Source organism: Mytilus trossulus, chromosome 2, assembly GCF_036588685.1.
Source record: "Mytilus trossulus isolate FHL-02 chromosome 2, PNRI_Mtr1.1.1.hap1, whole genome shotgun sequence".
Taxonomy (NCBI): domain Eukaryota; kingdom Metazoa; phylum Mollusca; class Bivalvia; order Mytilida; family Mytilidae; genus Mytilus; species Mytilus trossulus.
The window spans coordinates 74,902,659-74,919,758 of record NC_086374.1 but is presented as its reverse complement, the minus strand read 5'-3'; the positions used below and the strand labels follow the sequence as shown (position 1 = coordinate 74,919,758).

General features: G+C 32.1%; 1 long non-coding RNA gene across 1 annotated transcript; it reads left to right on the top strand.

Annotated features, from left to right (window-relative positions):
* Window positions 1-3,376: 3,376 nt before the first annotated feature.
* On the top strand, window positions 3,377-7,758 carry LOC134708013 (uncharacterized). Its single transcript, XR_010105791.1, has 3 exons — window positions 3,377-3,642; window positions 5,953-6,110; window positions 7,300-7,758. It is a non-coding gene; the product is annotated as an uncharacterized LOC134708013 (long non-coding RNA).
* The last annotated feature ends 9,342 nt before the right edge of the window (window positions 7,759-17,100 follow it).

Genomic DNA, 17,100 nt, shown 5'->3' with positions numbered 1-17,100 from the left:
ATAACTTTTTATTGTGCATTTTTTTTAAAAACCAGACCTATAGTCTGTGTCTGTCAGCAGAAGAAAGCGTGCACAGTGTAGCATACCTTGGATATTTGTCTGTACGGATTACTAAACCTTTCCTCCAGATTTTTTTTTGGCACCTGCTTCGACTTTTTTTTCTAATCATTTATAATCCAACCGAACAATACGGGTTCTATCGTATCCCACACCATTAATATTGAATTGCGTTTTTACTTTACAGAGTATCATTGGGGGTATATGAGTTTTGAAATATTCTGGCGTTTTTAACCGGACACATTCTTAAATTATCGGACACGTTTTTGAGATTGTAACAATACAAAAGAGGTTATTGTCTTAGGTCAGGAGTTTGGTATTCTGTAGTTGGTTTTCAAGTTATGGTTTTACACTAGTCACTTTTGGGGCCCTTTACACCTTGATGTTCGGTGAGAGCTCATGCCGGCACGGTGTTGAAGACCGTACTTTGACCTATAATGGTTTACTTCTACAAATTACGACTTATATGAACAGGAGACTTTTCTCATTGGCAGTTATACCACATCTTCTTATATATTAATACAACACTGAGCCACCCAACCCATCCACCCCAATTACTCGTTTGTGAGGGCTGCCTAGAGTCAGAGGTGGATTTAGGGGGGGGGCTGGAGACCCGCCCCCCCCCCTTTTTGGAAAAAAATTGGTTGCTTATATAGGAGAATCATTGAAGCGTGACTGGAGCCGGCCCCCTCTTAGGTCAGTCAGTGGCCCCCCACTTATGTAAATTTCTGGATCCGCCACTGAGAGTGGTTACACCGGGCCAAAAATGCATCGGACTGAAACAACATACTGGTTGTGTGTACACTGACAATTAAAATAAAAATTAAAATAATGTATAAAATATTGTAAAAAATAATTTTTCATTTGAGTGCATTTACGTAACAATAAAACAATGTAACCGTAGACATAAATATCATTGTTACACTCGTAAGTATTCTATGTAGTTCCTTAGTCAACCATATGTCTGCATTCCGGCGATATAGCCTAAACTTCATTGTAACAATAACTTTTTTACGACTTTTACATTTCAATGTAACCATAGCCAGTACCAAAATAAAATAGAAATTCAAATATTTCACAGACATCTTTATTTACAATATAAAAATAGGAAGACTGTTGAAGGATTTTCAGTGGCGGATTCAGAGGGGGGCGTAGAGGGCGTACGCCCCCCCCCCCCCCCCCCCATTTTGCTCGGACTTTTTTTTTTTTTGTAAAATGATTAATCAGACTAGACTTCGTGAACTTTGCCATTTCCCGAGTATTTAATTTTTATACGACAATTCTTTACTTATAAAGACATTTTTCGCTGGCCGGTATTTACTGATTGTCAAAGTCATGTGATTTGCTATGGTGGAGTTGACCAGTGCGTTGAAAAAACGGCACTCGGTCATTTTGAAATTCAAATTACAGTAATACACATTGCTTAGGCTGAGGCTGTCATGACAATCAGGAAACCTTCAAAGCGACACAGGATTGAACAAGAACGTATTGACTTCTATTTCATTATTCCACTAAACAGAAAGTAATGGTAAATACTCTTTAGACTATTACACTCTCATGAAAAAAAAGTTCCACAATATTATTTACCTACGAAAACATGTTTAACAAATTGAATAATGATCCCCAGTCAGTATAAGCTCTAGAAAGATTTCAAATCTCAGGTACGAACCATTTGATTTGAGGAGGCAGTCTGAGATATTTGAGAGAAAAAAAAATGACTCTCTGATTCTTGCCTTAAACAAAAGTTTTGGCCGTATCTGGATTGAAAACAATAGTCTTGTCCACTTTTTTGCTATTAAAAACTAAAATTTCCAACAAAAATATTTAGCATGAAATGAACATGATGAATAAAAACGGGCGTATTTTTTTGTGGCCGGGCTTTGCATGTCTGACTGGAATGTCTGTTTTGCCGGACTTATATATATTGAATACTTTTTTCAAGACCAGACTGCATGCAACCTGCCTACTAGGTGTGACTTTTATGTCTCCATTCGTTCTGCAAATATTATGATGCTGTAAAGGATGCAGTAACTTGTAAAATTACAATCAGGTTAATCATCAGATAAATGATAAATAATTACATTTTGATCGCAAACGCATAGTGTAACCACCCACATGAAAATCAAATTGACCCAATATCTCTTTGACAAAGAAATGAATTTGACCAACTGCTCATGTTTGGCATAAATCTAAATAGTGAGTTTTATCCGAATGAAAGGATGGTTAAAAAAAAATAACTCTACGTTTGTTCAAAATGTAAGCATAGAATATAAAAGTATAGTTCGATTTTACCTGAAATAGCTAAAATGAAATCACTCCAGTCCAAAATTAATCCACATATAATTTTGAACAAATTGTTTGATAAGAATCACAAGTTAACACATCAAATACTGATGATAAAAGGAAGTGACCACAATGCACTTACACGTGAACTCGTGCTGACCCGCAATGCCATTGACCAATAAGAAAGATGATATCCGGTCATGCATTGGACATAAAAGAAATTTCTCTGCACGTGAAAACAAGTTATCTAATTTCAACAATTTATCGTTTAATCAAGTAGGACACTCTGACCCTTTGACCAGACTAGAGACATTATACATTTACAGTAATAATAGCTCACTCTTTTATTAAGTCGGTTAGTAATAACCAATTAAACAGAATTATCTTCTCTGCTGTCTTAAATTATTTTATTCCGCTTAATTTTCAATTAGCAAATAAAACTGGTTATATTATTTTCATAATTATAGCGAAAAAATGGGGGAAATAAAATATTTTAAGTGGTATTATATGACTTATATAGAATAAATAATGCATTGAACGTCCAAAATAATTTGGTGTTCCCACCCCCGTGTTATATATCTGTATTGAATGGTCGTATGTGTTTTGTATTTTAGTCGTGAGAGTTGTGTCCCTTTGTATGATGATGATGCATATTTGTCATGTGATGTTATCTGGCTCTTTGAAATAAACATGCTATGGAAATAGATGTGTTTTTATTGCTCTTAAGCAACTATAACGTTAGCGTCATGGGGAGGCAAGTATATGTCCCCCCCCCATGTACGTAATACCCGGAACCCCAGGGGTCCGCCACTGTGTAACGCGTATTCTGCTTTTTTAACTAACGTAATATTTATGTTTTGAATTAGCTATATGCTACACTTTTCTCAGTTTTAAAATATTCAAATGTACTACTATACCTTGATCTACCTTCAATCCCATTGTGGTATTCAATCCAGAAGAAGTTTGAACTGTTGAACTGTTGAAATGTCAGTGCGAGTGCAAAAATAACGTTTGTAAACAATGAATGACGTCATGTGTAAATTCAATCACATAAACGTTTTACAATAGGCAATTGTATGTTCCATATTGACGCGCTTTTGTGATGACGATAATAACATCAACGGCAAAATTTGAGACAACAGTAGATCAGCCGGGAAGGATAGGATACAGAAATACAGCAGAGAAAATATCGGTTTACCAGCCACTTGCAGAAATTCTTAAAGTTACAGAAAGAGACGATTGTTACGACAAGTCAGAGATGGCGGATCCTTTTCGAATCATCTACGGATTGCTATTGTTCATGTATGTTTTAAAAGTCAAATGTAGGCTATGTCTTCTTCCATCACAAGTTTTATTCCGTGAGCATCCTGTCAGATCATATATTTTGCCGGAATCAACATTCTGTATACTGTGTCAACAGAATACAGAATGTTGATTCTGTATTCTGTTGACACAACATTCTATATTCTGTTGACATTTATACAAAAACAATGTCTTTCCCTTCAAGAATTTAGTTCAAATTTATGTGGTTCATAAGGGAACAGAACATTCGATTTACATATATATATATATATATATTTGTTTATAAAAAAAGATGCCGTATTATTGTCAACGAAACAACAACAACAGCAACAACATATATTTTATTTGCCAATCATGGCACCCAAAATGAGCGGAATAATCACAACTCTCCACAACAGATCAGATGACCAGAAATTAACAAATATAGGTCACCATACGGCCATCAATAATGAGCAAAGCCATATCGCATAGTCAGCTAAAAAAGGCAACAAAATGACAAATGTCAACGAATTCAAACAAGAAAACTAACGTTCTTATTCATGTACAAAAATGAACGAACAATGAATATGTAACACACCAACAAACAACAACCACTGAATTACAGGCTCCTGACTTCGGACAGGAACATATATACAGAATGTGATGAGGTTAAACATGCTAGGGTCTTCCCCCTAAACCTGGAACAGAGTTGTTTACAGTACTACATAACAACAAACTATAAAATTCAGTTGAAAAAGGCTTATTTAACTTTAAATAACAGATGAATGCAAATAGAAATACATCTCAGTAACAAAAACATAATGGACGTTACCGTTACTCAACAAAAAAGGTCACTAAATACAGATCTGAGAGTACTTGCAGTTACTGACAGCTAGTTCAAAGCCACTAACAACTAATAACAAAAATCATGCATCTAACTTCAAAGACTTAGTTCATAGTTTTTTTTTATACTTCTGTTGATTATATTTAATCTTAGTTTTTTCCTTCTGTTAAAAAGAGATTAAATAACAGACGCAATGTTCAACAAATTTGTTTAAAGATGGCAAATTTGTGTTACATTCGTTTAATTTATAATAATACACACAAACTAAAGAGACAGAAAGACAAAATTTGTCTCCAACGACAAGCAAGAATAAACCAAGAAACAGAAAACAGACAATTTTCCAATGTCCTATTTGGCTGGCTTTCATATTATTCCCATTGTTGTTATAAAGTAGACAAAAGCAATGAAGAATCGATAATAGTGTGGTGCTTGAATATGAAGAAAAGAGAATAACAGGCAAAATTAATAATAAAAAGTGAAAAATGATATAGAATATTACAGAATACAGAAATGAAGAAACCACTTCCAGACCAGACCCTTTTATAAGTTGCACATTTTTTTAATTTTTTTTGCCTTTTAAATCTTTCTGTTTGGACACCATATTGGTCCGACACCCCAATAGCCTGACGCCCTATTAGTCCGACGACCCATTGGACCGACACACGAATACTAGTAATCCGACACATAATTATTGAGCAATACTTTGTATGAATAATATTTATATTTTAAGAGGATAATCCCCATAGTTTAAAATGATCCTACTGAGATTCCTCAAAATAATAACATATTAGAGTACATGTATTAAAAATATGCTTAATGTCCAGTGGCAAATATTACATGCATGTTCAAAACAATTGTTAAATAAGTTCAATAGGTATAAGGTAAGTCCTGTAAAAGATGTCATCTGGAGTGAAAGAAGGTCAATGAAACTTGGACTGCCACTGGATAACGAAAGCATATTGAAGGTGGACAGGAATTTGCCCTGTTGCATATTCAGACAAAAGGCCACCGACGGCCTCTCAAAGAGTTGTTGCAATAGTTATTAACCTGCAGAGATCATGGCACTCTCTTTCTATACATGCTATATGAGGCATCCGATTAAAGGTGACCAATCTTACATTTGTTGAAAATTAAACATCCCGCACAATTTTACTACCAATGGTTTTACTGTTTTTACTGAATCACATAAACATTATCCGTTGTGATGACTGACTTGCACTTCTGGTGACATTTTCTTAGTGAGAATGTGTTCACATATGGAACATATCTTGTCCTTATGTCCCACGTAAGTGTCATCAATAACTCCTGAACCACTTTACAGAATTTTGTAAATCATCGATACAAACTTTATCTCATGATGTATTTTTTCAAAGGACAATTTACAAAGTGTTACGCCCATAATTAATACCATAACATGCATGTTGGGGAAAAACAACTTTTTATAAATGCATGCAAAGTATTTTATGCAGTATGATCTATTGTTATAGGTATCTAAAAATGGATCCCACCAGAACACAAAGACTAAGTCTATGAGGAAAATAAAGTTTTAGATCAACGACTAAAAATTGTCATGAACAGATAAAATATGAGATAGAGATAGCACTGGTATGAAAAGTGACAGTAGAACATTGAAATAATTTGAAAGGTAGGTATATATATAGTTTTACACTCAATTATGATTTTTTTAAAGTAAGTATTTGCAGTTATTCCTATAATTTTATTTCAATATCATGAAATGTTGTAGTGTGTTCATATGACAACAAACCAACAACGAGCAAGTTCAAAAAAATAAAGAGTAGAAATACAATTCTTCAACAATTGAAATATATCATTAAAGTTAACAAAGAAGTCTACGGGAAGTACATATCCGTACACACAACTTCTCATTTAACTGTTTCACAGATTGCATTGATATTGTGCTCGAATAATCAGATTATATTAATACATATGTGTTTTGTTGCCGATCCAAAGGCAAAGATGTCAAAGTGTTACATCAGGACATAGTTGAACTTAGGAACCTAAAGGAAATATAAACAAAGATCTCCTTCTCTGTAACTGAATAACAGATTTAAAAGATAGTATTTTATTATAATGAGAATTTCCACTGGTACTAATAATGAAAAAATTCACAAAAAGAATACTTTTATTTAATTTTTAAACTATTGCATATGTATAAAATGATAAAAAGTAGTAGGATTGTCACTAAGACAACTATCAACCAAATTTGAGACGATGTGAATGTGAACAATAATTTACAACTGTGCAGACTTCAACAATGAGAAAACCCATACCGTATTGTCGGCTACAAAAGACCATGACATAAACAATATATGAAACAATTTAATTCAGAAAAATTAACGACCTAATTTATAACAAAACAAATTAAAAATGTTAAAAGTGCAGCCCGTATTGAAAACATGGATATTTGCCATGAACCCAGACTTGGGACGCTAAAATTCTTCTCCAAATCGTATAAGATCAGGCCCTGAAGTCATACAAAATTTTCTCAGTGCCCGGAGAAAAAAAATCGTGGTCGAAAATTGAAATCCAGCATTTTGATTGGTTGATTTGTTGATTTTGGAGTTTGCGTAAATAACTGACTCGAAAGTTTAATGACTTCAAGGCCAGTTTTCAAGTAGGTAAATCAAACATTGTTCCATTTTTTTTCTTTCATTTTTCTCCCTGTATAATATAAACCTTGTATAATTAACGTTATACCACCTTTAGCAACGCATGTACACTGATTCACATTATGTCATGGTTGACCTATGTTTAATCTTATTATTGGACTTTAACAAAATGATAAATGTTATAATCCACTTTTTCCTTTCCAGAAACAAGTTGGCAAAGATATATATCACATGCATAGGAAGAGCAATGGAAAATAACATTGAAGCAGAATTATGAAACAGTTATTAAAAAAACCCATTAAATTTAGAGAGAGAAAAATACATTTTTTTACTTTTTAATGCTGTTCATTCTTAAGATTACTGTTTATTGTATTTCGATGGAAGTTATTGCAGTTGATAAGAAGATAGAACAAAAATTTGAGTTCTTCAGCTTGTTTTATTCAGTCAATAAAAATTAATTTTGAAAAGCAAACCATATATGTTCAAAAATCAAAAAGGTTAATTATGTACCAAATGCCCTCCGTCAGACATTTATCAGTCTGTTGGAAATCTTTCTTTAAATTTTTATGCTTATTTTACAAAATGTACTTTTGTTTGTATGTCTGTAAGATTCAAATCAATCAGAGATTTCTGAGGAACTACAATCCAAGAGTTTCTAAAAGTCATCAGTCCTCATGTGACTCACTGAACATGCTATACTGAGTAATGTAGTTCTCACCCTGTCAACTCCCCGTTAACGGGATGCCTAAATATTGAATCACTAAATTTCATATATTCTTTTCGTAAAATACGCTCTGCAGTTTTATAGGAAAGAGTACAAGAGTTATGCATACATGTAATTAAGTTACTATTCACAATACACTCATTACAAGTGAATAAAATTGCAGCATGATTAATGTATACAAAAAAAAAAGAAATCTGTCAATAAATGTGTTTAACCATTAAAAATCTTACATTGAGCATATGCTTGGAAATTTATTTATGAGAAGTTAGACTAAAAAAAGTGGTCGTATTCTGAATATTCGCTCAGCTCACAGTAAAAGGAGAAAAACATACACTGTTCAGTCTGAAGGTACCTGTTCATGTAGGGGGACACGTCTTGTAGCAGATTCTCTCCGTGTGGTGAACTAGCATGTTAAAAAGGAGCTCAGTGCATTATTGGTCTAGTTCTGTACAAAATATGTTAATTACATTGTATTTATATCTGAGTATCATGTCCTCTTCCTGCACTTAACTTGCCACTGGATCACATAACATCAATCCATCCACCCATCTTCTCAAAAGTAATATATCGAGTTCCAATGTTCAATATGTTCTGATTTGACTGAAGCAAGATATAAATACATGTTATATGGTATTGTCAAATAGAAGTATTAATAAGTATTAAAAACATAAACCTTGTAGACCACACAAGATGCAATTCTGACAATAAATATGACATAAAGCCAGAATATTTAAAAAAAAAAAGCTAAAGTAACTGTCGAAGAGCTGGATCTAAAGCTGAACCACTTCAGGACAACAAAAATCAGAGAAATAAAAAAAAACATAACGAAAACATTAACATGTCACGATAAAGAAAATAAATGGAAATGAGGTAAGTGTCAAAGAGAACAATTAACCCACCCCAAATATACAAAACAACTAGGCATCACTATACAGATACAGTCTGATTTAAAAAGTGTTATAATGAAACAGTACTGAAGAAATTAGTAACGAAACACTACTTACGAAATCAGTACTGAATCATTACTGATAAAATCAGTACTGTCAAAATCAGTACTGAAACAGTACTGTCAACATCAGTACTGAAACAGTACTGACAAAATCAGTACTGAAACAGTACTGACAAAATCAGTACTGAAACAGTACTGTCAAAATCAGTACTAAAACAGTACTGTCAAAATCAGTACTAAAACAGTACTGTCAAAATCAGTACTGAAACTGTACTGTCAAAATCAGTACTGAAACAGTACTGACAAAATCATTACTAAAACAGTACTGTCAAAATCAGTACTAAAACAGTACTGTCAAAATCAGTACTGAAACAGTACTGACAAAATCAGTACTGATTTCATTGAAAGTATAACATTATAAGTTTTCAGTCTTTCCTAACAGTACTGATATGCACGAGGGTAGAAATGTACCAAAAAAGTATAGGTAAATTATTGGTAGTGTACTATAAAATGTACCGACGAATAGGCTGCTATCAGTAATAGACAGCGCATGCGGGGATGGGGAGGTTGTGGTATTTTATGGAGAGCACATTTAGACCAATTTGTGAAAATTCATAATCATGGTAAGGTTATAACTTTAGACACTAAGCCGAAACCAATTAGTATTGTGGCCGTATATATGCCCTGTACTGGTAGTAAGGAATATGACCGAAAATATGAGCAATGTTTTGATGAGATAGGTGAATTAACTATTAAATTTGCAGATCATACCATAATAGTGCTAGGTGATTTAAATGCCTCATTGATTCGTAAACAGAAAACTACAAGAGACAAAGTGTTTTTAACATCAATACAGGAAATAAACTTATGTGTACCAACGAATTATCCTTCTAGTCATACTTTCTTTCACCATAATGACAAAGCTTCGTCACAAATAGACTATATTTTAGCTTTTAATGATAATATTTTTTTTACTAAGACAGATATATATTGTATGTCGCCGTTAAATTTGTCATCTCATGTGCCAGTGACTGCCAATTTTATCTGTAATTTATATGCGTGAGAAAAGAATGATGTAGTCAATACTGCTACGATGAATAGAATCAACTGGGAGAGATGTGATACGTTGAAGTACCAAAGGCTACTTGATGAAAATTTTAATTTCTTAGATATTACATCTGAAACTTTAGATGAACAATTTCAAAATGTGGCTGATATTTTTAAAACAAGTGCAGAGGAATCATCAGAGGAGGTTAAAAAACGTAGGGTTCGAAAATTAAAGCCGTGGCCTATAAATTTGAGAAGTCTATGTCATGACAGTAAACAAGCATATAATATTTTCAAACAAGATGGGGGAAATAAATGTGAAACTAACACTTTATGGGTGAACTGTAAAGTGGCAAAAAAGAAACTCGGACAAGCTCAGAGGCAGCTGGATGCGAATAATAGATATAAACTGTACTATGAAATAATGGACTCGTATACTTCAAATCAGAAGCTCTTTTACAAACTTATTAATAATAACTTTATTGAAAAGCACTTTACGCCCATATGGACCAATGGCTTAAAACATTATACATAATATACAGTTTACATAAAACAATGAAAATAAACAATGGAGTCACTTTGAACTATAATTTGTCTTTTTTTTTTAAATCAATATATAAGAGATTCAAATTATATCAAGGACTCCCTGCCCTCAGTCTTAGTGACTTTTTTAAAAAGGAGCCTAATTTGCAAGTGTCCTGTTTTGTTTCAGGATTGAGGATATGTTTTAATTTATCTATATCATTTAAGTTATTATATTTATTTTCATTTAAAAATTCTTTTTTTAATTGTTCATTTATTTTACATTTAAAAAAGAAATGAAACTCATCATCTAGTACATCACAATGTGTACATAGTCTTAAATCTCTGGGAATATTCCCGTATCTTCCAGTTTCTATTAATAAGCAGTGTTCACTTATTCGAAATTTAGAAATTAGTTGTCTATATTCAAAGTTTTGAGAAAGTAGGTATGGTTCAAAGTTATAGCTTTTCTTTATTTTTTTTAAAAAGTTGGAGTTTGCTATTCTCTTGTAAATTTAATATTTTATCATTATATAAATTTTCATAGGAGTTTTCTAGATTTTGTTTGTATATTAGCGTATTATTTTTATCTTTATTTTGGTTAACAATTTCTAAATCATTTTGACTTCTGACATGATTTACATAGGAGTACCAAGAATAAATACCTGCATTATGTAAAGTTTTTGCCAAATTTAGTGTCTCTTTTAGTAAGGGACTAGTTTCTTCCCTTAAAAGGAAAATTCACGATTTTTTACTTATGGTTTAAATATGTTCATTATGACATAATATATATATTCACAAAGTTTTATCGCTATATGTGCAGTAATAAAGGAGAAATTCAATATTTAATGAAAAAATATTAACTACTTCCTGTAGGTCGTGACGTTTTCTCCTGGTTTTTGCATGCCGGGATTTAAAAAACAATCATTAAAAGTCTTGGTTTTTAATCATATTTTAACGTAAAATATAAGCGCGCCGATGACTTATGCTTTATCTAATAACCATCCGATAATAAGAAGATAAAACGCACATACGTTCAATTGTACATATTCATGAAATAAATTTTCTATGTTAAACGTATATATTCGAATTATTTTTGTAGACAACACAAAAAGTTATAAATTGATTTTTAATTAATGTATTTTCGGACTGATAAGGTGAACAAAGTAAAGTACACTAATCTGTAAAGACAATATGTTGGTGTACTCTTATTGACCTTCTACTATCTCTGCTACGACTTGGTTGATACGATGTGTGTATTCACGGTTCTGTAGCAAAACTCGTAGATGGCTTGTTGAAAGGTAAATTGTTATTTGCACTTCGGTATTTAACCACGCATCTCGGGCACACCTTGCCAGGTGTGACTGTCTATTCGGATCAGTGAATTATAAGACAAGGGGAGCATCCAATACACATATTTAAAATATATATTCAAGTTGGTGACAAATAAAAATTGATCGCCGTGGAATTATTTAATTATGTTTGGTGCTATTATTTATTTGAATTCAAATAAGTTAATTTACTAAGAAATACACAATTTTTGGTTAAAGACGGGAAACTTAATTCATATGTCCGATTGAAATGATTTACACCTTTTGTCCTTGATTGATGTCTTATAAAAAGGAGAACTTAGAAATTATAAATAGCTTTACCAAAGTATTTTTATTTGTCTTTATTAGGCAAATAAATGAATGAGAACACTTAGATTCAGACTTTTTAAAAGCCACGTACAAATGAATAACTGGAACTCACTGAAGATAACTCTACCGAAGCGGAATATAATATGAACGAATAAAGAAAAAATACTTTTGTACTTGAGAAGTCTTAAAACATTGACACCAAATTTAAGGTCTTCTTGGAATGGAATCGAAAAATTACGAATAGATATTCTTTATCAAGTGTGAAAAACGTCAACCAAATTTAATCATAATCGGGGACGTCATTATTAAAGTAGTCTTCGTCTCACAACGTATAATACTTAATAACTATTTGACCAAAGATGTTTAAAAACAAAAGACAACGAATTTAATGTCATCTTTCCCTATTTTTGAATGTAATTATAAGTCTGTTCAACTGGCAAGAATACCCCTAAAGCGGACAAATATCTGACAAGCAGTTTATTCTTTAAATTTGCTGTCATTGAATATCAAGAAAGAAAATAAATCCCGAAAATGATTTGAAACTTTAATACTCAATAGCTTTCCTAGAAAATATTCACATCCCTCGGGGATTATTAGTGTACGTCCAGTTGCATATGTCGGAACAGTTGTGGTGATGACGAATTTCTTTCTTTATTCGATATATAAATCTGTGATTTTACTATGTTCATAACTTCGATGAACCAAAGCAAGTTATAGATCGACCTGTATTTAAATCAAATTGGTCCTCTTCTTCTTCTTCTTCTTTTGGTATACAATAGTCTATCGAATTGGATGATTACATACTGTTGGTATACGTGGACTAGTCTATTTACAAAACTTTTACCCCAATTTGCACAAAATGTATGTTTCTTTCTTATGTTCAATGTATACATGTATATATTTTAAATTGCGCTGTAGTTCCGTAACTTTCTATCCGGGCGTATAAACGAATCGTCGACAAGTGTGCACATTTTTTTAATCAACATTTCTGGAATGATCCAACTATGTCCTTTACTATTGACAACGAGTAAATATTACATTGTCCCAGAGACATATAATACAATTATATGTCTCTGATTTTCCCCAAATTAACCCTTGGAAAAAATACGTATATTTGTATATCTTCAATTTTTTTTTTTTTTTTTTTTTGGTATCATTTTTTTTTTTTTTTTTAAATAATATTCTTTACACCAGAAATTTTATTTATAAACAAGCGTATGAGTTAAGTAATGACTAGTATATTATATCACTTTCGGACACGCAAGACAGAGATGTATATTATACATGCACCTGATAGTTCAAAATGGAAAGTTATAAGTTATCGGCCGTGTACACTGATCAATACCTACAGAAGTGAAACGATGCATGAACTTGCAGGCCCGACAGGAAATCGCTTCAATACCTGGTCGTGTCACCTTACACCCCTCACAATACCTTTGGGAGTAATACCTTAAGCCATGCGGGTGATCAGTGGAGCGAAGATCCTAATTTATTTGAATAAAGTATATTACTTTAAAGAATTATGAACGAATTAGATTTTCGAAGTGGATTTTCGAAAACAATTTTCACGGAACTCTTATTTATGATTTGAACTTTGACTTTTTAACTAATTCCAATATTAACAGTTTAAAAATAACAGACTATATGGTTATTAAAAATATAAGAAAATTTTCCGAATCAAGTAAGTTAGTCAGATAAAACAACCGTACGATTGACAAGATATCGACACGTAATTACGACAACATCGGTTACTGTAGTTTTGTTTCTTTATGGTTTATAGACATATCGTGATTTTTATTTGGACAAGATAACAAAATGGCGGAACGCAAAGAACTGATACTCAAAAATTAAAATCGATGGTGATCTCTTATCTAGCGGAATAAAACTTTTATATTTATAAATTTGAGCATTTTTATACAGAATGGACATAATATGAATTTTTGATTTTTTTGCGAAGTTTCCCTTTAATAGTCTATCATGAAAAAGAAGAGTTTGTCTTTTTATAAAGCAATCAATAGGGTAGCTGCCTAATTCAGATCGAGCAGCTATATTGCAAGAGCATTTTTTTACTCCTAAAGTTAACTTATTAAATTTATTTAGTACTTTATCAGGTGGACTTTTGTCAATGAAATTAAGAGTATCTACTTTTTTGTTATTTTTATCTCCTTTAATTGAAGCTTTATAAAAGGATGAGTATGCATCCATATACCATATTTCACTGTTATAAGTTATTCAAAGAACTGGGCAGGTTAAGAAAGTCAAACTGACTAAATTAGTTATTGATGGCATAAATCTTGAGTCCTCCGAAGAAATAAGGGATGGATGGGCCTCGTATTTCGAAAAATTAAGTACTTTATCTACAAGTTCATCATTTTGTGAACATCAGCATCAAATTGTGAAGCGCAATATACAAAATATTTTGACAGTACAAAATTCAGGGAATAAGGGAAGGCAATATGCAACTTTAGATGAAGTTACAGCAGCTATAAGCAAAATGAAAAATGAAAAATCACCTGACGAATTAAATCTAATGAGTGAACATTTGAAATGTGGTGGTCAAATAGTACCTATAATATTAAAAGCTCTTTTTGATCGTGTTTTACAAGAAAGAGATGTACCTGAAATTTTTCAGTCTGGAATTATTACACCAATACACAAGAGTCATGGTAAACCCTTGCAGGATCCAAATGCTTATACTAGTAGGCGAATTACAGTATGTAGTATAATGGGAAAAGTTTTTGAGACTATACATTTGTCGAAAATTTCACCAGATTTAGACTCCAAAATAAATTGCAACGTGGTTTTACTAAACGGATATCTCCAACAAATGCAGCTTTATTGCTTACTGAGGCGCTTGCTGATGCAAAGGATCGTAAAAGGAAAGTATTTGTAGCCTTTATTGATGCCTCTAAAGCATTTGATGTTGTGTGGCATGACTCTTTAATATTAAAACTTTTTCAGTCTGGAATTAAGGATGAGGATTGGTTTGTAGTATATAAATGGTATCAGCAAATGAGATCAAAGGTAAAGTGGGATGGACATTTCTCAAGAGCTTTTGATGAGCAACAGGGAGTTAGACAAGGAGGTATTTTGTCTCCTACTCTGTATAAACTTTATATTAATCCATTATTAGATTGGTATCAAAACAAGCATTTGGGCTTCCGTATTGGAACGATACATATTGCTTCACCAGCATGCGCAGATGATATGTACTATATATACCATGGTTTTTACGAGTTAACATATTTAAACAAATGAATCCGAAGGATGAGTTTGTTTAAATATGTTAATGAGTAAGACACATGGTATATGAAATTTGTAATATAAATAATATGATTGACAGCTTCAAGACCTTCAACTAACATTGGAAATTGATCACGTTACAGTTTTATCCAATAAAATAGAAGCTCGCGCAAGTCACTTTTGCGCCTCATGTATGATTTTCTGTGTATTTCATGTAATAGAACCCCTGAATTTGTAAAAAGGAAAGAAAATGTCGGATTTTCCAGATTTTTATTTAGTTTTGCGCCCCGTGTATGATTGTTTGCGCAGGTAATTTCATAATGTCATCAGACTGAGGTAAACAAAAATATTGGATTCTGGACAGCAACAAGGATTAAATAATCATTCTAACGACGTCACGGTAAGAATTTGATTTTGTTTTTGTTTGTTTTAAGGTATCATACAAGTTATTCATATTTTACAGTATTTTCATCTCAATGAAAAATGCATATTTTTACATTTCTAGTTTTCTTACAAACTGCTTTTCTTCCGTTATTTTATTAATTTGATTATTAGATTATTTATTAAACACAATTTTAATGATAAAACACTGTATTTAAACAGTAGCGGATCCAGGGAGCGTAGATAGTGTACGTTCCCCTAATTATTCGCCAAAAAAATCATATTTTTTCACAAATATTTGTAGCCGATATTTATTCCTTTTTCTAAAGGTACCCCCTTTTTTAAATCGAAATTTAATTGGATTTTCGCAAATAAATGATAGTTTAACATTTCATTTTTTTTTCACAACTAAAAGAAGAAACATTTAGTAATTGTTTCCAAAATAAGGGGAATTCATAACAATCCTATACAGTTTGAAAAAGGTTTCTTAAGATGTCACGGGGTACACATTATTTATTGCTTTTTGTTATAAAATGAAAACAAATGAAGGTCTTGACCTTTTAGTACGTTTAACAATTTCCTAAATATTTAAGAGGCGGATACATTTCAAATAAAAAAGGTGGAGCTTCAGCCATGGAATAACATGAAAATGAATATGTTAAACCATGGCTGAAGCTCCGCCTTTTTTCCTTTGGATTCTAGTTGAGTTAATTAGCAAAGTATTGTACAACATGACTTTTTTTCACGCTGTCAATCTGGTCGCCATCTTGAAAAAAAAAATAGCAGATTTTCTGAAAATAGCTTATTTTCAAATCAATTTGGAAGGGACATAATAGAAAATTAAACTATTCTATATACGATATTTCAAATATTTATGAATATGATAATAAGCACAAAGACCCACAGTTATTCCATCTGTTGTGTTTAAATCGCAATTTAAGGTTAAAGACGACAGAAAATCCAATATTTATCGTAGTTGTATGATTTAACAGTGTGAACTATCGAGGCAGCAAGACAAATTTTCAAAAGCATTTGGAAGGGAGAAGATCAAAATTTAAACTATTCCAAAAGGAATATTTCTATTTCTAAATATATGAGGAATTACTACATAGACCCACACTTTTAGTACTAGTATCATGAACTTTAAGTAATGTATTTCATCGATTCCAGAAAGCCCCTATTAGTGCGGTGACAGAAGTGTAAAAAGTCGTCTATATCGCGAGTTTAATCTCCCCAAATAACACACGGCTAAAAATGGTCTTAACTTAAAGACAAATATATCTTCTTTATTTTTTGTCCTGTCGTCAGGATTTCGTACGGTCACATTTTTCTAAAAAGTCGTTTTAATGACTAGAAGTATATTGGAGAGTTTCAACCCCCCTTTTTCAAAATGAAAAATGGTGTATGTTTGCTTACATTTAACTGAAATAGTTTTTCCTGAAGCTATTTTCATATGTCAAAATATTCTATTCAATATTTCATTTTCTTATAATCTATAA